This window comes from Herpailurus yagouaroundi, unplaced genomic scaffold (assembly GCF_014898765.1).
Source record: "Herpailurus yagouaroundi ecotype Mexico unplaced genomic scaffold, PumYag 182, whole genome shotgun sequence".
Lineage (NCBI taxonomy): Eukaryota > Metazoa > Chordata > Mammalia > Carnivora > Felidae > Herpailurus > Herpailurus yagouaroundi.
Genome location: NW_024412413.1, coordinates 27,404,475 through 27,426,428, shown reverse-complemented (window position 1 = coordinate 27,426,428; position 21,954 = coordinate 27,404,475). Strand labels below are relative to the sequence as shown.

General features: G+C 39.4%; 1 long non-coding RNA gene across 1 annotated transcript in view; it reads right to left on the bottom strand.

Moving 5' to 3' along the window:
• The window catches only part of LOC121040623 (uncharacterized), a 150,168-nt gene extending 136,832 nt beyond the window's left edge, over window positions 1–13,336 (bottom strand). Inside the window, exons 1-2 of the long non-coding RNA XR_005795374.1 lie at window positions 13,245–13,336; window positions 10,955–11,018 (exon numbers count right to left, since the gene is read on the bottom strand). This is a non-coding gene — a long non-coding RNA (uncharacterized LOC121040623). The remainder of the gene's footprint in view (window positions 1–10,954; window positions 11,019–13,244) is intronic.
• Window positions 13,337–21,954: the final 8,618 nt, after the last annotated feature.

Genomic DNA, 21,954 nt, shown 5'->3' with positions numbered 1-21,954 from the left:
CTGTGTTGATATAGAACATTGAAAAAGGAATACGTTGAAAGAATAAGAAAGGAGAGGCTATTTAATGTCTTTTGCTTTGCTCTACTATTTTACATTAATATGCTTCCATAGATGGGTAATGATGTATATCTTTGGCCCCTCTAGTATGAGATGGGGGTGGAGGCAGTAGAAAGGGAAATGCCTAAAGTCATTGAAAGTCCCAGGTCCATTCATTCAACAACTATTTAGGGTGGGCCCACCACGTACCAGGTAAGGTGCCATGTGCTACAGATACAAATTTCCAAGAACAGGCATCGCTCAAATCCTCTTGAAATTTGGTATCTAGTGGAGGAGTCTGTCAACAATCAAATAACCACATAACTACATGAAAAACTGAGGCTGTGACAAGTGCTAAGAAGGAGTGGTCACGGTGCTTTGATAAGTTAGGAAAAATCTGATTTAGAGAAGTCAGCGAGAGCTTCCCTGAGAAAGCAATGCTTCCACTGAGATCTAAAGGATGATTGAACATTAGCTAGACAAAGCAATAGGGGTGAGAGGCAAAGTCTTGGCCAAAGGAACGGCAGATGCAAAGAGTTTGTGTTGAGAGGGAGCCATCTTGGTGGGAAGACAGAAGAGATCTGACCGAAGTGTCACTAGGAAGGTGGACCAACCTCTAACTACCTCTGCCTCTGATGTCTAAGTCCCACCATTATTCAGGCATGCTTTGGGTTAAGATTGTTTGCCCCTTAAAGTGCTCTTTTATGCCCAGAAGAATAACCCTATTACAGCAAGTGAATGATTTTATCTGATCAATTTTCCTTCTTATAGCACAGGTCATGGCCACAAGTCCTTGAGATTTGTTCAGGGGTTTGAATAGGTGGTATAGATATATAAAAATATAATGACATTTTGCTGGATGGTGCTAGTAGTCAGGCATTTAATGAGGGGAGTTTCTAGGAAACTAAAGGAAAAACAAAGTTTGTTAGAAACCCAGTTTCTGAGTCCAGAGGGCAATCAGTTCAGATTTTAGGCTTGAGCTTGAAGCATCTCTAGAAGGTAGAGTAAGGATGGCAGTGGCCATCTGATCAATATTCCTGATTTGCCGTTTGAATGCCTTTGGTGATGGCATTAGGTGTCCCAGTGAACTTTGTGAACGGTCCACACGACAGAAGGCATGGAGGCTGCCCATACATAATCTGTTGTGGCCATTTTTTTTTTAAGTCTATATCAAGTCATCCAGCTTTAGCTTGAAGGACTTCTGGAAAACGGCATTCTTTTTTCTTCTCCCCCCGCCCCCCTCCTCCTCCTCCTCCTGCATTTTAGTTTTTATTTTAATTCCAGAAAAGGGCAGTCTTAACTCCAAATCAGAAAGGAGAATAATTAGAAACTAATTTGGAGAGTTGTAATCAGATATTGGAGCAAAATGAAAGGATTCAGGACTTAGTTAAGATTTGGCAAAACGTGCAAGACAGAGCCCACAAGGGTACACTATAGTTCTCCACCGAAATAAAAAACAAATTCTTTCTATAATCACCCCATTTCTTGATTTCAAAGGTAATCAAAGCAAGACTAATTTGTTTGTGAAGTAAGTCTGGTCTGTGTAAGTAATCTTGGCCTGATTATTTACACAAGTGAAGCAAGAACCCACTTTTTGGTTTGCTTTGCTGGAACTTTTCACTGGAAATTATAGATTGGACTTTGAAAAGCCTCTCAAGGCTAGGAAGCCAAGCTACGACTTCACTACCATAGTTTGCTTGCAGTATCTACTGATTTGGGGGGATTCCTCTCTTCTCAGTATCTCCCAAATATCCTATGATTCCTGGATCTGCCAAGAAGTGACCTTCCTTACTCATCTGTAAGGTGGGGAATGATGTAAGCCAGATACAGTCCAGATTTTCTAAGGGGGAGCCTTATAAGCATTGGCTCCTTAGAGTCAACCTTATTTCCTTAAAGCTGTTGGGTCACACCTGATCTGATGCACATCATTCTCAAATATAACATTCCAGTCAAAGCCTTGCTAATATAACCAATGTTTCTAATTGTGTCTTATTACAAGAACAGATTCTTATTAAACTTCTGCAAATAACCATATTGTCATGAAAATAAGAATGCTAAGAGTTTCCACATTCTGAAGGGATCAAGTACAAAGAAAAGATAAATGTTTCAATTCTGTTTACAAAGGTGTAATTTACCAAACTTCTGCAAGTTTACTTTAAAAGAAAAAGGGGGAAAGGCTTTTCTAAATCTGGAAAATACTAAAGAGCCAGCAGTGAACGTTGCAAACAAAAATTCATAGAAAACTTATAATCATCCTCATGAGTTGATCTAATCCCATGAATTAATTCTTGTTCTGTTTGATCTTAGGTCAGCATTTTATGAATCCATCAGCTTTTTTTTCATTAGATGTGTAAATTCTCAGTACAGTGGCATACTGTCAAAACTATTCAAGTGATGCCATCATTCAGCATTCTGACGTACAGTTAATAGGTCAATAGCTACAGCTATAACTATAGCTATAGTTATAAATCCCTTCAAAGAATCAGAGTAAGACTAACTATCTATGAATAGTAAGACATAAAATAGCCATGGTTAAAGTTCTGATGAGAGTTCATTTGATAAGGAAAAATAGTTATTTCTATGGCATACAACATTTTAACATAATAACTGGACAATGAGAGTACTGCAAATTTCTAAGACCTTCACACAATTTAGTAACATATATCCATACACATATAACCTATGAAGATTCACATGGAATCACTTCCAATTTGACAATGCTTCCCACATAATTTAACATGCCAAATAATCCTAATTAGTTTAACATCTCTCTTTTACAAAGTAAGAGACAAATCCTTTGAGACTTTCCAGGAGTGCTCTAGGAAATCTCAAAGTTAGTTTGAAGTAACAAAGATTCCATTTAGCATTCAATTTTGGAAAATCGTCAAAAATGTCAAAAGGTTTGAACACATGACCACTCAGGATCACAAGTCACATTGAAACAATACTTAGTTACTCATTCAACCAAAGTGACAATTAAAAGATTTCAAAGGCAAATACAGAAAGTTACATAGTTATTTTTAAAAATCATACCTCTTTCTGGGGCACCTGGGTGACTCAGTCGGTTAAGCGACAGACTTTGGCTCAGGTCATGATCTCAGGGCCTGTGAGTTCGAGCCCCGCATCGGGCTCTGTGCTGACAGCTCAGAGCCTGAAGCCTGCTTTGGATTCTGTGTCTCCCTCTCTCTCACCCTCCCCCATTCATGCTCTGTCTCTGTCTCAGAAATAAATAAAACATAAAAAAAAATAAAAAATCATACCTCTTTTAATATTGAGAATACTTGGCTTTCTTAAGTAATCAAAGACCTGATAAAGACAACATGAAGCACGGGAAATTATTTTAAGACACAAAATCCTGATTTCCCAGGCAGATGACTTAACAAGTAAGGAAAAAAAATTTTTTTACAGTGTCTTATTAAGAGCAGACCAGTAATCTAAGAAAATTTTGTTGTTTTAACAGAGAGAGAAAAACAAGTTCTAATTTTGTATTATTCTACTAGTTAGTAATGTTAAGCCTAATTAAAAATATATATATAAATAATCCAACCAATCTTGGCAAGTACTGATCACCCAAGAAAAAAATTCTTTTTCCAAGATTCCTTTTCCATAAACCTTCTTTAAAAATTTATTTTAGGGGCGCCTGGGTGGCGCAGTCGGTTGAGCGTTCGACTTCAGCCAGGTCACGATCTCGCGGTCCGTGAGTTCGAGCCCTGCGTCGGGCTCTGGGCTGATGGCTCAGAGCCTGGAGCCTGTTTCCGATTCTGTGTCTCCCTCTCTCTCTGCCCCTCCCCCGTTCATGCTCTGTCTCTCTCTGTCCCAAAAATAAATAAATAAAAAACGTTGAAAAAAAAATTTTTTTTTAAATTTATTTTAATATTCATTCAGTTTTTGTCCTATTCTTTCCTATTTTAAGTCTGGAACAATTAGTCATTCTACTTTAGAACAAAATTTCTTTTTCCTTTAACAAAAACACACACTTCATATTTTCACTTATCAAAAATACATCTTTCTTTGCACAGAGTTTCTTTTTTCTTAACTTTTATTATTTCTAGTAGATTCATTTACACAGTATGGATTAGAATTTTTAACCATCAGTAACCCTAGTTTTCAGTGAAAACCAGGAATCAGGCTGTTGTGAACTGTCTGCCACATACTATCATTCTGTAGCAAATTTATGAATAAATTATTTCATAATTCTCTAGAGGCGTATCTTTCTCCCAGTACAATTTTTCAGGTTTATTGACAGACTCAAATATTTCTAGCTTTTGTATTCTGTATAAAAACAAGATGCCAAAAGTAGATAAACTTAGGTTTGGCAAATAACTGTTTTAATATTGTATCTTACTTGGAAGTGATCTAGATATTCAATGAATGTCTATAATTTAACTAAACTTAGTATAGTGTTAAGGTTTCAAGTTATCAAAAAGATTTTTGCAACTTTTTTTTTTTTTTTTTTTTTTTTGGTGGGGCGGGGGGAGGAAAGGAGACAGAGAGAGTATGAGCAGGGAAGGGGCAGAGAATCAGAAGCAGCCTCCAGGCTCTAAACGGTCACCACAGAGCCCAACACAAGGCTCGAACTGACACTGAGACTGAGATCATGATGAGCCAAAGTTGGCCACTTAAACAACTGAGCCACCCAGGCACCCCACAACTATGTTTTTTTAATTCCAGTATAGGAATTAAATTAGGGTTATATTAGTTTCAGGTGTACAATATAGTGATTCAACACTCGCATACCTGGTGCTCATCACAAGTGTACTCCCTAATCCCCATCACCTATTTAACCTCCCCCTCTCCCTGCCATAACCACCAGTTTTTTCTCTATAGTAAAGAGTCTGTTTCTTGGTTTGTCTCTCTCACTTTTTTTTCTTTACTCATTTGTTTTGTTTCTTATATCCCACATATGAGTGAAATCATATGATATTTGTTTTTCTCTGACAGACTTATTTCACTTAGCATTATACTCTCTAGCTCCATCTATGTCATTGCAAATATCAAGATTTCATTCTTTTTTATTGTGGAATAATATACCATTATATATGCACATCTCATCTTCTTTATCCATTCATCTATCAATGGACACTTGGGCTGCTTTCATAATGTGGTTATTGTAAATAATGTTGCTATAAACATAGGGATGCATGTATCCCTTTAAATTCGTGTTTTTGTGATCGGGGGGGGGGGAATACCCAGTAGTGCAATTACTGGATCATAAGATAGTTCTATTTCTAAATTTTTGAGGAACCTCCATTCTGTTTTCCACAGTGGCTACACCAGTTTGCATTCCCACCAACAGTGCAAGAGGGTTCCTTTTTCTCCATCCTCACCAACACTTCCTTCTTATTTTAGCCATTCTGACAGGTGTGAGGTGATATCTCATTGTGGGTTTGATTTGCATTTCCCTGATGATGAGTAATGTTGAACATCTTTTCATGTGCTAGCCATCTGGATGTCTTTTTTGGAGAAATGTCTGTTTATGTCTTCTGCCCATTTTTTAATTGGATTATTTGTTTTGGGGTTGTTGAGTTGTATAATTTCTTTATACATTTTAGATACTAACCTTTTATTAGATATGTCATTTGCATATATCTTCTCCATTCAGTAGGTTGCCTTTTAGTTCTGTTGTTTCTTTTGCTGTGCAGAAACTTTTTATTTTGATATAGTCCCAAAAGTTTATTTTTGCTTTTGTTTCCCTTGCCTCAGAAGACATATATAGAAAAATGTTGCTATGGCTGATGTCAGAGACATTACTACCTGTGCTCTCTTCTAGGATTTTTATGGTTTCAGATCTCACATTTAGGCCTTTAATCCATTTTGAGTTTATTTTTGTGTATGGTGTAAAAAACAGTCCAGTTTCATTTTTTGCATGTGGCTGACCAGTTTTCCCAAAACCATTTGCGGAAGAGACTGTCTTTTTCCTATTGGATATTGTTTTCTGCTTTGTCAAAGATTAACTGACCACATAATTGTGGGTTTATTTCTGAGTTTTCTATTCCATTGATCTATGTGTCTGTGTTTGTGTCAGTACCATACTGTTTTGAATACTATAGCTTTGCAATATAACTTGAAGTCTCAGACTGTGATACCTCCAGTTTTATTCTTTTTCAAGATTGCTTTGGCTATTTGGGGTCTTTTGTGGGTCCATACAATTTTAGGATTGTTTGTTCTAATTCTGTGAAAAATGCTGTTGGTATTTTGGTAGGGATTGAATTAGATCTGTAGATTGTTTTGGGTAGTATAGACATTCTACCAATATTTGTTCTCCCAATCCATGAGCATGGAAGGTCTTTCCATTTCTTTGCCATGTTCAACTTCTCTCATCAGTGTTTTAGAGTTTTGAGTGTACAGGTCTTCCACCTCTTTGGTTAGGATGTCTTATTATTTTTGGTGCAATGATAAATGGGATTGTTTTCTTAATTTATCTTTCTGATGCTTCATGTTTAGTGTATAGAAATGCAACAGACTTCTGCACATTGATTTTGTATTCTGCAACTTTATTCATTTATCCATTCTAGTAGTTTGTTGGAGTCTTTCAGGTTTTCTATATATAGTATCATGTCATCTGCAAATAGCTAAACTACTACTTCTTTCTTACCAATTTGGATGCCTTTTATTTCTTTTAGTTGTCTAATTGCTGTGGCTAGGACTTCCAGTACTATGTTGAGTAAAAGTAGTAAGAGAGGACATCTTTGTCTTGTTCCTGATCTTAGGGGAAAAGCTTTCAGTTTCTCACCATTGAAGATGATGTTAAATGTGGGTTTTTCATGCAGGGCCTTTATTATGTTGAGGTATGTTCCCTCTGAACCTACTTTGTTGAAGGTTTTTATCATACATGGATGCTGTACTTTGTCAAATAATTTTTCAGCACCTACTGAAATGATAATACAGTTTTTATCCTTTATTCTATTAATGTGATGTGTCACCTCGATTGATTTGCAAATAATGAGCCACCCTTGCAACCCAGGAATAAATCCCACTTGAGTGTGGTAAATGATTTTTTTAATGTATTGTTGGATTCAGTTTGCTAGTATTTTGTTGATGATTTCTGCATTTATGTTCATCAGAGATATTGTCCTGTAGTTCTCTTTTTGTGTGTGTGTGTGATGTCTTTATCTGGTTTTGGTATCAGGGTGATATTGGCCTCATAGAATGAATTTGGAAATTTCTTTCTTCTATTTTTTGAAATAGTTTGAGAAGAGTAGGTATTAACTCTTCTTTAAATATTTGGTAGAATTCACCCATGAAGCTGTCTAGTCCTGGACTTTTGTCTGTTGGGAATTTTTTTATTACTGATTCAATCTCTCCTAGTAATTGGTCTGCTCAGATTTTCTACTTCTTGCTTCAGTTTTGGTAGGTTATATTTTACTAGGAATGTATCTATCTTGTCTAGGTTGTCTAATTTGTTGGCATATAGTTTTTCATAATATTCTCTTACAATTGTTTGTATTTCTGTGGTGTTGGTTGCTATTTTTCCTCTTTCATTTGTGATTTTGTTTGAATCCTCTCTCTCTCTCTCTCTCTCTCTCTCTCTCTCTCTCTCTCTCTTTCTCTCTCTCTGTGATGAGTCTGGCTAGAGGTTTATCAACTTTTTTGATCTTTTCAAGAAGCAGCTCCTGGTTTCATTGATCGGTTCTACTGATTTTTTAGTTTCTATAGCATTTATTTCTGCTCTAATCTTTATTTCTGCTCTAATTATTTCCTTCTTTCTGTTGGTTTGGGGTTTTGTTTGTTTTTCTTTTTCTAGCTCCTTTAGGTGTAAGGTTTATTTGAGATTTTTCTGGCTTCTTAAGGTATGTCTGTGTTGCTATAAACTTCCCTCATAGAACAGCTTTTGTTGCATCCTAAAGGTTCTGGACCACTGCATTTTCATTTTCATTTATTTCCATGTACTTTTTTATTTCTTCTTTGATTTCTTGGTGACCCATTCATTTTTTAGTAGCATGTCATTTAATCTCCATGTATTTGTAGTCTTTCCAGATTTTTCCTTGTGGTTGATTTCTAGTTTCACAGCATTGTGGGCAGAAAAGATGCATGCCACGACTTTGATCTTTTTGAATTTGTTGAGGCTTGTTTTATGGCCTAATATGTGATCTATTCTGGTCAATGTTTCATGTGCACTTGAAAAGAATATGCAGTTTGCTGTTTTAGGTTACAATGCTCTGAATATATTTGTTAAATCTATCTGGTTCAGTGTGTCATTCAAAGACATTGTTTTCTTGTTGATTTTCTTTAATTTTTTAAAATATTTATTTTTGAGAGAGAGAGACAGAGCACAAGTGGGGGAGGGGCAGAGAGAGAGGGAGACTCAGAATCTGAAACAAGCTCTGAACTGTCAGCACAGGGCCCAACGCAGGGTTTGAACTCAGGAACCGTGAGATCATGACCTGAGCAGAAATTGGACGTTTAACTGACTGAGGCACCCAGGCACCCCTCTTATTAATTTTGTTAGGGTGATTTGTCCATCAACGTAAGTGGGGTGTTAAAGTTTCCTATGATTATTTTATTACTATCAATTAATTTCTTTATGTTTGTTATTAACTTTTTTATGTACTTGGGTGTTTTCATGTTGGGTGCATAAATATTTATAATTGTTATATCTTCTTGGATTCTCCCCTTTATTATTATACAGTGTCCTTCTTTGTCTCTTTCTACAGTCTTTGTTTTACAGTCTATCTTGTTCAATATAAATATTGATACTCTGGCTTTCTTTTGACATCCATTTGCATGATAAATGTTCTCCATCCCCTCAGTTTCAATTTGCAGGTGTCTTTATTTCTAAAATGAGTATCTTATAGGTGACCTATAAATGGATCTTGTTTTTTTTTTTTTTTATCTACTCTGTCTGCCTATGTCTTTTGATTGAGTGTTTAGTCTATTTACATTCAAATTAAGTATTGATAGACATGAATTTATCATCATTTGTTACTTGTTTTGTGGCTGTTTTTGTAGTTTTTCTCTGATCCTTTCTTCCCTTGCTCTCTTTCATGGTTTGCTGGGGTGTTTTTAGTGATATACTTGGATTCCTTTCTCTTTATAATTTGCATATCTACTAGTGGTTTTTGATTTATGGTTACCATTAGGTTCATATATAACATCTTAGATTTTTGCATCTATTTTTAAGTAGACATATTATAAAGCATAATTATTATTGAAGAGTTCATTAATAAACTTGTATCCCATTTACATCGTTTTAATTCACCTGTTCTTATAATTATGCTTGAGTTGCTCATGAAAATTTCATGAGACATTAAACAAAGCTAGCCATCATTGTAAGTTATTTTTCCTGTTGGAAAATCAGGCAACTTTCAAACAAATCACAGAAGCAAAGAATCTAAAAGTTAAACATTTGGTTCCTCCCCCCTTTTTTCCTTTTTTTTTTTTTTTTTTTTTTTTTTTACTGCCATGTTGACATTCATCAAGCAATTTATTTTTATTGTACATTTTATTCTTAGGGTAAATTTATAGTTTTATAATTTTAAACATATAGTAGAGATAATATAAGCTTGTTTGACTGGTAAATCTAGTTAGGAAAAATTGTATATCCACATTATAATTAATCTTCAGAATTCTGAGGGCACACCTATTTAATTTTACCAACCATTTTTTAAGTAGCTTTATTTACCAAAGAATATCCCTGATCATGTGAACCTAAAACACATAAACACACACACACACACACACACACACACACACACACACACACACTGGTTAGTTTCTCCATATCTGAGAGTTTTAAGACAATTAATTTATGTAAGTACCCACTTGCCTCTAAACCAATTTGAGTAGAACTCATCTGGGGGATTTTATAAATTAATTTAGTAATACCAGCTGGAGATGGAAAAATATCACTTGTAAATAACATACAGACATACATACACACGTACATAAACATATATTCAAATAGAGATTTTTTTTTAGCTTTCATTCTAAATTTTAGTCTTAAAGTTAATAAAACATAGTAATACAAACTCACTGGTTTATCTCCACTTTATGTTTTTATCTGTATTGTATTTCCAGCAAATGGACAAGTTAAGGTTACCTGTATGTCAATATTTGTGGAGAAGACTTAACATTTTCTTTTGCTCTGAATGTAAACTAAACTTTAGGCTGGTGACTACAGAGACATCTAGCAGCTGTCTGGATATCTCCAGTGTACATATGAGTGGACAAAACAGCTATCTCTGGTTTCAGCTTTTTTTTTTTTCTCTTTTCAGTCTCAGGTGGTTGCTTTTAGAGGTCCCAGAGTCTCCTGAGAGCCCCCGAGGGAGGATAGGTGGCCTAAAATTCAAGTGGCTGTAGGGAGTTGAGAGGATAAGGTGAGAAGGGAGAAGTCTGGCAAGGTTGGACAGAGGAATAAAGGAAGAAGGGGTGTGAGGGGGAACATATAAAAGGATTCAAGGATTCAGTGTTTTCTCTCCAGAAGATGGTAAGAGGAGGAAGGAGGAGAGACACAATGGAGAAGGAGAGGCCTTAGAGGAACCAGTCTGGGGAGATCTCAGGTTTTCCAAAGAGGCCAGTGGAGCTCTACATTGTCCTCAGCAAAATCATGCTAACAAGAAAAGAAGCAGATGAGTTGGCAGAGCTCATAATTAATAGAGGTACAAGAAGGGGGTTTCAGTCAACTGAGACGTTCCCATGGGAGAAGCAGAATCCAATGAGGACAACAGAGAGGCCTCACAGAGAGCCAAGAAGAAAGACTTCCAGCCCAGAGAGGTAGGAAATAATCCCCTCTCAGGAAAGAGATCCAGAAAGAAGAGACTTCCAGCTCAGCAGGTACCTTTCAAGGAAGCCTGGGACTCCAACTCATCTTCTTACAAATAGAGAAATGTAGGACTATACCCCAGCATCTGTTTGTCTGGGACTCTAAATCAGCTTGTAGAGTATACTCAGAATCTTACAAGTCAAAATCTGTCCTTACCAGCTTTAACAACGTCTGTCTGTAGCACCAGTTCCAGAGTCAGACTCTCCATAGGATCCCCAACCTATCAGGCAGAAGGGAAGATAAAGACTTCAACTTTGCATTCTTAAGGTCCTAAGTGGCCTTAAGATCACCCAGGGGCCCAGATGATGAATCTGATCCGATCTGAGTCACAGCACCATAACTGTTAAAGAAAAAAATACTCAATGAGGCTTGTTAAAGAAGGGAAGGCAGACTTTATTCAGGACCATAATGATAGATACAGGGAATACCACAATGGGATTCTACAGTGGGGAAGAGAGACTGGGCTTGACTCCAAGTAGAGCATGGACAAGTGGGAATTTAAAGCCAAGGAGAGAGTGGGGGGTAGTGGATGAAAACTTACTAAGGTATAAGAGGGGTTCTGGCTAAACCCACCTAATGGGATTCTTGCTGACAACAGGCCAGGATGATCAGACATCACCTGGGGGATGAAGAACCTGATCAGATAGCGAAGGTGATCAGATATCAAGAGTGAGTGGCTCTAGTTAAACTGACTTATCAAGGTTCTCACTAAAACTAGATTTTATAAGGACACACAAAGATGGGCCCAGAGGAAGGTCCAAGGGCCTGATTAACGTTTGCTCAAAGTACTTTTGTTAATGGGTTTATTTTAAAGAGGAAAAGAATAACAAAAATTGGAGATGGCATCCCAGATATAAAACTTTAGATTTTTCTAAATTTAACTCAAGGCCATCCCTGCTAGAATTCATTAAAAGTCTGGCCCCCTGAAAATTATGTAATCTTTTGCCTCCAGAGAGTTTAACAAGGCACCAGGATAGTCTCAGCCTTTGAGAGAAGTCCCAGAAAGGAAACAATCCAATAGAAAGAGGGAAGCATCACATTATAAGAATGTCAATAACCCATCATAATTTTCCTAACCCTAGTCCTCCACCCTAAATCACTTCTAGCAACTCAAGTGTCCTTGAAGTTGCATAAGTGACAAAATATACAGATTTGGCTGTTCTTTTCCTAGAATCTCATAAAAGAAGTTTCAGCCCTATGGCACATGATCAGGGAAGTCAATTATACTGGCTTTTCAGTCAGTGAAGCCTGGGTTCAAATCCTGACTCTTTAACTTAGCAGTGATCATGCACAGGTTTTCTAACTGCCCTTACATTGTTTTCTCAACTGTAAGCCTGGAGTCATTATTTTACCTAACCCACAGAGCTGCTTTGAAGGTGGGATAAAAATAATGCAACAAAGTGCTTAGCGAATTGCCTGTCATAGAGTCAGCACTTAGTAAATTGAAGATATATGAGAAGAAGGGGTAGGTGAGGGGAACTGGGAAAGTCTAGAAAGAGTGTATAGCTCCTAAGAGATACAAGTGCCATGGGTTCCAAGGGATGAGTTAACTAGGCAAAGTAGCACACTTGCCAAGTCTCAAAAGAAATTAAGAAGCCTGGGCACCTGGGTGGCTCAGTTGGTTAAGCCCTTAACCAACTGTGTGTCCATGATCACAGTGATCTCACAGTTTGTGAGATCAAGCCCCAAGTTGGACTCTGCACTGATAGCACAGAGCCTGCTTGGGATTCTCTCTCTCTCTCTCTCTCTCTCTCTCCCCCTCCCCCACTCATGCTTGCGTTCTCTCTCTTTCAAGAGAAATAAATCAATATTTAAAAAAAAAAAAAAGAGGGCACCTGGGTAGCTCAGTCAGTTAAGTATCAGACTTCGGCTCAGGTCATGATCTGAGTTTGTGAGTTTGAGCCCCACGTTGGGCTTTCTGCTGTCAGCTCAGAGCCTGCTTCAGATCCTCGGTTCCCCTCTCTCTTTGCCCCTCCCCTGCTTGCTCTCTCTCTCTCTCTCAAAATAAATAAATATTTAAAAAAGAAAAAGAAGAAGAAGAAGAAGAAGCAGCAGCAGCCACCTGAGAGAAGCCGGCCTGGGATTTACAGACAGAGTGGAAAGTGGCCCTATCCCCTTTGTGTTTTCTCTCCAGACATATGAGACAAGTTCACCAAGACAGAAGAAAGAAACATGGTGAGGGCCCCCTTGGCATTGCAGTGCGGGTTCTGCCTGAAGAGGCTGAGGGTGCTGAAACAATTCGAGATTGAGACTTTTGACTTGGGCAGGACATCTGCTCGTGAAACTTTCGGGCAGAGTGAAGCTTAGGAAACTGGTAAGAGGTTAAATAAGTGGGAATAAATCAAAAAGCGGGACATACAGACCAAAGGACACTTCACTGCCTTCCTGCCAGTTGTGAGCTACAGCCCATGAGACTGGCCTTGTTACAGATAGGATCATTTCTCACCGGAAAGTTCCCTGGCCTTGTTGAGCTTGGCCTCGGGTACTCAACATTCTCAGGCTTGGCATGGTTTTCTCCAGTAATATTTTCTCTTTCTTAAAAAAAAAAAAAACCCAAACACAGAAAAAAAAAAAAAGGGGGGGGGGGACTATGTAGTGAGAATGCCAAAAAACGTCTGAGAATATGAATCACCAGAGAGAGAATTCCTGAATTCATTTTTCCTAACATTATTCTTATTAAGGAGAAAGAGATTTCCTTTTTGAGTCCCTGTATCTGTTATTCCTTAAAAACACTTTATTATGAAATTCTTGCTTGGGTTTCATTTTTTAATGTGCAGACATTTTGAATACGTGTTTCTGTCTCTGTGTGTTCTTTTCTCTCATGTGGCTAGGGGAAGAATTTCAATAGGCCCAGCCGACGGAGATAGTAACAGCAACAAGTTATGCCCTTATACATTTTGGAGGCTGAGGTGTGAAGACCGCAGATCGTAAATACGATGCAGAAATTGGCCCATGTGTCCTATCTTGCAGCTTATGTAGTTGCAGCGACACATCTACCGAGGGCCCTGCTTTCCTGCCTCCACGAGGTGACTAAGAAGCAAAGAACAGAGAGCATCTGTAACATGCTCTATACGTCTCCAGAGAGGGTAGTGCTGGCCTCAAGCATCCCAAAGGCCCACTAAGGAAACGTGGTCAAATCTCCCACTCAGTGTTACAGGAAACAGACCTGGAAAAGGGAGATGGGTGTAAGTTTGCCAAGAAAGTAAATCATGCACATGAGATGTCAGGACCACTTAATGCACAGCAGATTTTCAGACCATTTCATCCACAGAATAAAATACATGGACTAACAATAGTATAGGAAAATGTTAAATGTTTAGTGTAAAACTATGCACGCCCTTCTACAGACTAATCTTTCAGGTTATGAGATTCTAGCTCTGTTCATTGTATTTGAATTATTTCGTAAAGCTTTGTAAGCTGTAGGTAATGGATAGATGTATAATTTTTATCTGTCTGGTAGTGATTTAACTGACCAGCCCACTATCACCCCAACTGTCCTTAAAACTGGACAGAACAGTTTCATCTCCATTTGCAATTCATCTCAACATTCCTTTACTTGTATCAATCCGTGTTTTGGTTTTTCCTTTGAAACAGTTGTTACAGGGTGAATAATGTCCCCCCTTCAAAAAAATGTTAAAGTCCTCACCCCCAGGATGTGTGAATGTGACCTTATTTGAAAATAAGGTCTTTACAGGGCACCTGGGTAGCTCAATCATGTTAAGTGTCTGACTCTTGATCTCAGCTCAGGTCTTGATCTCAAGGTCATGAGTTCAAGTCCTGCATTGGGTGTAAAGCCTACTGAAAAACAAAAATAAAGAAAGAAAATAGGGTCTTTGCAAATGACTGAGTTAAGATGAGGTTATTAAAATGGGCCTTAAACCAATATAACCGTGTCCCCTTATAAAAAGGGGAAATTTGGACAAAGACACAGACAGGCACATAAAATGGATGCCATATGAAAATGAGGGCAGATATGGGGATAATGCAACTCCCAAACTGGGGAAAAAGCACACCTTTTTTTGTTTTGTTTTGTTTTGTTTTGTTTTAGTCTACATGTGATGCCTGGAACAATGGCAGCCATCTTGTGTTCATGAGAGCAGCTATTGTGACTAAAGACAAAATTTGCCACTCCAGGGGCGCCTGGGTGGCGCAGTCGGTTGAGCGTCCGACTTCAGCCAGGTCACAATCTCGCGGTCCGTGAGTTCGAGCCCCGCGTAGGCTCTGGGCTGATGGCTCAGAGCCTGGAGCTTGTTTCCGATTCTGTGTCTCCCTCTCTCTCTGCCCCTCCCCCATTCATATTCTGTCTCTCTGTGTCCCAAAAATAAATAAACATTGAAAAAAAATTTTTTTAAATAAAAAAAAAAAAAGAAAAAAGTTAAAAAAAAAAAAAAATTTGCCACTCCAAACATGGAAGAGTAGAAAGAAGGTCAATTCCTGGGTTCTTGATAATATCTAAGGTAACCTACCCAGAGTCACACATAAGACAAAATCTGTACCAATTCAAACTCTAGACCTACTTTCTCTCCCATACCACTTACCTCCTCTGTGTTTATTAGTCAGTAAACGAAGGTTAATTTCTCCTACTTCTTACTCATGTTTGTTTTTATCCTTTAAAATGTCTTAGCTATAGAGCCTAGTGGTTAAGAGCAAACTTTGGTGTCAGATGGACCTGGGTTTAAATTCTGCCTCTGTGTGGCCTCAAGCAAGTCATTTAACCCCTTTATGTCTCAGTTTCCTGGAATACAGAATGGGGATAGATAGCAATTACTATGTTATATGGTTGTGATAGGACTAAGTGAAACTACACATTTAAAGTACTTATCACAGGTCCTGGCACATTATATTTGCACAGAAAAAATTGATGGTGTTTATGATTATTACTATTTTTGTGCCATGCATTATTACCCTACCTCTTCAATAGGCAGCCAGCATTTTCAATGTGAGGAAAGCACCTTGTTCCCCATACACAGAGTGGTTTCATCAATTGACTTCACACTCATTAGAGCCTCCCCTCTCCATGCTACAACTGGGAGCTCCTCCGTCCTCCTGCCCAGAGAGCCACCATCAAATGAGCCCAGCTCCCTGGGAGCATCTGTCATTCCTTGGTGGAGCCCAGACTGGGTTTGTATAGACTCACATTACCCCCACACCCCACACCCCAGGGCCCTGACAGCTTTGATGCTCATGTGGCTGCCTGGCAGGAACAGAAAGATAAAACCCTACTTGTTTCCTCTCTCCACAATAAGACCTTTGGCAATTTAGAGGGACACAGATACAAAAGACTTGACTTTTTTTTTCTTTCTTTTCATTTTTCCCCCCCAAAACAAATGGTGGTTTGTCCTTACCGGCAGCTCCTTCAGAGCCACACCAGCATCAAAGAGCATGAAATCAGCAGAAAGCCAAGGCAGGGTAGTTCTACCCTACCCGCTAGGGAATTTGCTTGCTTACAGGACAAACAAAAAGGGAGGGGAAAGGGGAGCTTTACGCAAAGAGCATCTCACTGGGGTGACCTAAGCTCACAGCCCCCACCCCATTTCCAAAAGCTTGTTTTTTTAACATTTACTCTTTCCCACTTGAAGCTTGGCACACAGACCAGACAAGGACAATGAGGGACACAGAGAAAGGAAAGCTCAACTTGTCTCATGGATAAATCTTGAGTGGACTTGACATCTCATACTCCAGAGGGCTTACTGTGCCAACAATGGGTAGGCCTCTGTGCGTGGAGCATTCAGTTGGAACTGGCAAGTCTTGTGTCAAGCTCTGCTCTAAGTCCACATGACCATGTGCGAATGGAGGAGGAATGAGAACAGTCTCCAGGGCCTATTGTTTCTGGAGTATGTCCTATGTGTTGGGTCTGTACCAAGTACCTAATATGTGGCAACCATGGGGTAGGTAGGACTACTTTCCTCATTTACAGATGTGGACACCGAAGTGCAGAGAAATCAAGTCAGTTGTCCAAGGTCACATCCTAAGAGGCAGAGGCAGGACTCAAACTCAGATCCACACCAAAGTATGTGTTCTTATCCAGATGTTGTAAAGCTGCTTTCCACAGGGATTGTGAGCAGACTGATAAATGCCAAGCAATATTCAGTTTTAGGGCATCTGTTATCTATTGAATTGTGCCTCCAAAAAATGTTATGTTAAAGTCCTAACCCCTAGTACCTGGAAAGTACTATTTGTAAATAGGGTTTTTCAGATGTAAACAAGTGAAAATGAGGACATACTGGATTAGGGGTAGGCCCTAATCCAGTGGCTGGAGTCCTTGTAAGGAAGGGAGATTTGGATGCAGATACTCATACAGGGAAGGGGCCATGTGAAGACAGAGGCAGAAATTGAAGAGATGCTACCACAAACCCAGGAACTTCAAGGATTGCTGGAAACCACCAGAAGCAAGGAAGGACCCTCACCTAGAGCCTCTGAGAGAATGTGGTCTGGCCAACATCTTGATTTTGGACATCTGGTCCCCAGAACTGTGAGAATAAATCTCTGCTGTTTGAAGCCACTAGGTCTGGGACGCTTTGCGAAGGCAGCCTTAGGAAATGAATATAGCATCAGTCTTTGTGAGTTTGCAGAGAAAGAGGGGGAGGGCGACAGGAATTGCGGGGAGGGGAGAAAAAGGCAAGACAACTTTCAGACAAATTATATAAAGACTATTTCTGGCATAGTGGCCTGGGGAACAGGGTGAGGATGCCAGCCACAAAAGGGAGACAGACAGAAGTGGGTGATGAAGGTATGGAAATGAGGGGTTAAAGGAAGTGAAGGGGTGAAAAGTGGAGAGAGAACCACAGCAAATTTGATGGGTCAGCTCCTTGAAAGGGAGAAGGGTCTGGCGTTCTGGCTTTCCCTGCCAGTAAGGGAAAGGACTGAGAAAGAACAGAATGCTGCCACACTGTCTGCCCCGTGACAATGACCTTGCCCCACGCCACTGCCCCGGCCTTCTCACACCTCAGTAGGGCTCTTACGTCAGACTCCTCTTCAGTTACTGCACTCAGGGAACACGTAGTTAGCACTCACTAAGTGACTGGCGCTGAAGAGGGTGTGGGCATGAAGACCAGAGAGCAGCACAAAGGAACAAGAAACTACGAGCCGCATGATTTCTTCAACCTGGATTGCTCTTTGCCCCACTGTCAGCCTAGAAAGAATATACTTAGAACTCCAGCCCATCCCAACTTGGATGGGGGCATTAGCCCACCTCACTGGGCCCAAAACAACTTCCACACCCCTACAGTATAATGCTTAGACATTATACTGTATTTCTTTCTTTGTGTGTGTGTGTGTGTGTGTGTGTGTGTGTGTGTGTACACACACACAGAAATATAGATAGATAGAGAGATAGATATAGACACATAGATATCTACCTATAGGTATAAATATAAATAAAGATAGATGTAGAGATAGATAGATAGATAGATAGATAGATAGGTAATTATAATGGCTGCTCCATTAGAATGTGAACTTCTGGAAGGCAATGCCCTATTCAACTCTATCGAGTCAGTGCACAACAGTGGTCAGTAAATATTTGATCAATGAATGCCCAAGGTATTCTAGAACTCAAACAACAAAAAGTCTTAAGTAATAGGAAAACAGGCAAAGGACATAAACACACGATTTACAAAATAAAAGAAATATGAGTGGTTCTCAAGCACATGAAAAGATGCTTAAATACAGTCATAATAAGAGGCATACAAGTTAAAGCTATACTGAGGAAACATATTTCACCTCTTAGACCAGCAACAGTGTCACAAGATACTGGGTGGGAAGTTGTGGGGACACAAGCAGGCTCATACCTGCTCATAGAAATGACATAACCCATAAGAAGGTCCTTAGGCAATATCTACCCTCTGTCTAGCAAGCGTACTTCCAGTGGGTTCCTGTGGGATATCTCTCAGATAGACCTGCAAACACAAAGCTGGAGTACAGACAAGCATTTTTGTAACAGCAAGAGATCTGAAGTAATTCAAGGGCCCTTCTCTAGAAAATTGGAAAAATAAACTGTGGTGCTTGAATAAGAATGAGAAAAATAAAAACTATATTTGTATTTGCCTAATTTGCATTAAGAAACACTGGCTGGAGAGGGGCACCTGGGTGGCTCAGTCGGTTAGGCATCCGACTTCGGCTCAGGTCATGATCTCACGGTCTGTGAGTTCGAGCCCCGCGTCGGGCTCTGTGCTGACAGCTCAGAGCCTGGAGCCTGTTTCAGATTCTGTGTCTCCCTCTCTCTGACCCTCCCCCGTTCATGCTGTCTCTCCCTGTCTCAAAAATAAAATAAACATTAAAAAAAAAAATTAAAAGAAACACTGGCTGGAGAAAATAATGCCTGTGGCTACCTAAGTGGGAACAGGGGGCAAGGTCAATAGCTGGAGAGACAGCAAGATTTTGCAAGCCATGGCTTTCACATCATGCTGATTCTTGAATTAGGCAAATGTATTAGATGATCAAAAAATAATAATAAATTAAATTTAAAGAGAGTATATGATATTAATAAATAACATGTAATAGAATATAAAATGTAATATGTGGAAGGCAGAGTTAGGAAGTTTCATGGCAGTACAGGAAATTTCATGGAAAAGAAACAAAAATGACTCAAAATTCAGAATAGATTAAAATTTCAAAATAGCATAAAATTTACCTATTACCAACTTCCTGGAAGACTAAAGAGGAGATCTATTTTCCGTAAGAACCAAAAACTGGGGTAAATAATACCAGTCAAAAACTCTTAAGCTACCTGAAGGAAAAGTCCACTGGTCACAGTGGGGAATTTCATATGCTCAGGACACAAGCTGCCTAACCACTCAATTCTCTCATTTTCCCTCTGACAATCTCATTGGAATTCCATTTATTTGCTAATTTCAGCCTCTCTCCCAAACCCAATATCCTCACATGTCTTGAACTTTTCTAGACTTTTCCATATCATCCATCAAAACCTTCCAAGATCTCTATCTCTATATACCTTTCACATTTTATTTAAAATCCAGATTGACTATCATAAGGATGTAATGCTCTGCCCAACCTAGGATACTATTACTCATTAAACCCCATAACAATCTCACAAGATAAAGACCATCATAATCCATTTTACTAGCATTTTACAGATGAGAAAAGGGAGCCTAGAGAGGTGGGGTGCTTTGTCCAAGGTTTTCTGGTATGGAAAGGTGGGGCCAGAATAGAAACCCTAGTAGTCTGACTACTCACCAGTACTGCATCCCTAGATGCTCCCACAATAATTTGTGACCTATAGACCTTTTCTTCTGCCATCCATCCATTTTCTTCTTCCATCCATCCATGCATTCACATGTCCCTCAGACATCCATGGCCACTTATAGTGTACAAGGCACTATGCTAGGCTAAGGGGACACAGAGATTCCAGAGATGGTGGTCCTTGACTTTGAGAAGTTTACGGTCCAGAGAGAACACACACAGGTAAAAACACAACTCCATATACAGGAGGTTCTGCAATGTGAGCCTAGGAGAGGCCCCCACTCCCCACCCCAAATCCACTTCTATACCCCTCTTGTTTTACCTCCCCTGCTCAGGAAGTCTTCGTTTAGGGCCCTGTAACTATCACAACTGGAAAATCAAATCCATCAGGATTCTTCCAGGTAAAGTAAAGGGGTCCAAACAGACTTACATGCTAACAACTATAAGATTTGGTCTTGGGGTCTGCTTTCCTGTAGCCTACAGTTTTATGGATGTCATTTCATGTTGGAACAAGAATAAGAGAATTGTGTGTTGTTGCTTCTAGCCACAAGAATCAGATTGAAAACAAAAGAGAAAGAAGATTTAATCTGATAATATTTCTCACAGTGTAATTCAGAGGACTGAGAACTAAGTAGAGCCCAGAAGTCTTACCTGTTGCCTTTAAATGTCTTCTTCCTTATCAGAGTCCAAAGGACTCATGTTCCTAAAATCATCATGCTAAGTTGAGAAAGGATAGCCTAATTACTAAACTTGCAGTTTTCCCTGTGATCTGCTCAGGCTCCACAGGGCAAGAGTGACTGCTCAAGTTCCATCCCCCAAACAAAACACCAAAACTAGTCACACAGACCTGGGTTCAAAGCCAGACTCTGCCACTTACCAAGAAATCATCAGCATCAACTTCCTCATCTGGAGAATGGGATTAATAATGAAGATTTGGTAAGATAATACATACAAAGGTTCTAGCCTTAGGCATGACACAAATTCAAAGCCTTCCTGGGACAGTCTCTTAACCAGAGTCACTGCCAACTTCCACATGCAAACCTCTCGAGGTCAGGTTGTGAGCATTAGCCCTGGCCCCCTCTGCCCAAGGGACCTGTACTTATTTGGCAGCCATAGCTTGGCCTCTAGAGCTGCAGAGACAAGGAGAACAGGTTCTAGGGCCTAAGAAGAGAAGGGCTCGAAAGAGACAGGGACTATCCAAGCTTACAGTCACACAGGCTAGGGTTGGGGTTACATTCTAGACTGGGGATGCAGAGAGAGTACAGAAAAACCTGGGTAAAGGGAAGTGGTGCAGGTTGGAGGCAACCTAGTGTCCTGAGACTAAGCAAGTCCATAGTTCAACACCAGCAAAGCAGTAGCACTGAAAACATTACTTTGGAAAGAAATCAGTATTTCTCAAAAAGTCTGAGGGGAAAAAAAGTCTGAGTTTTATTGAACTGACCTACACTTTTGTATGGCTTGATATCATTTTCAGTTTTAAATAGTTAGAGGCAGAGTGAGGGTAGGGAATAGAAGATAGGCACCAGGGGCGCTTGGGTGGCTCAGTTCAGTTAAGTGTCTGACTTCAGCTCAGATCATGATCTCACAGTTCGTGAGTTTGAGCCCCACATCAGGCTCTTATTCTCAGTGCAGAATCTGCTTCGTATCCTTTGTCTCCCTTTCTTTCTGGCTCTCTCTCTCTCTCTCTCTCAAAAATAAAATAAACGTGAAAAAAAAAAAAAAAGAAGAAGAAGATAGGCACCATATTCTTTCCCATGCTATTCTGACCTGGCCCATTAAATACCAAAAAGGCTTCATCTTATGTCTGTATTTTAAGGGTCAGTAACCCAAATACCTATAGAGGTCAAGCAGATCAGAGATATGAGTACCTGTACCACGTAAGGAAACTGGAACACAAATGCCCTAGTCAACTATTGCCAGAGAGAAGCAGAGTCAGTGTTACTAGATTGATTTTTTAA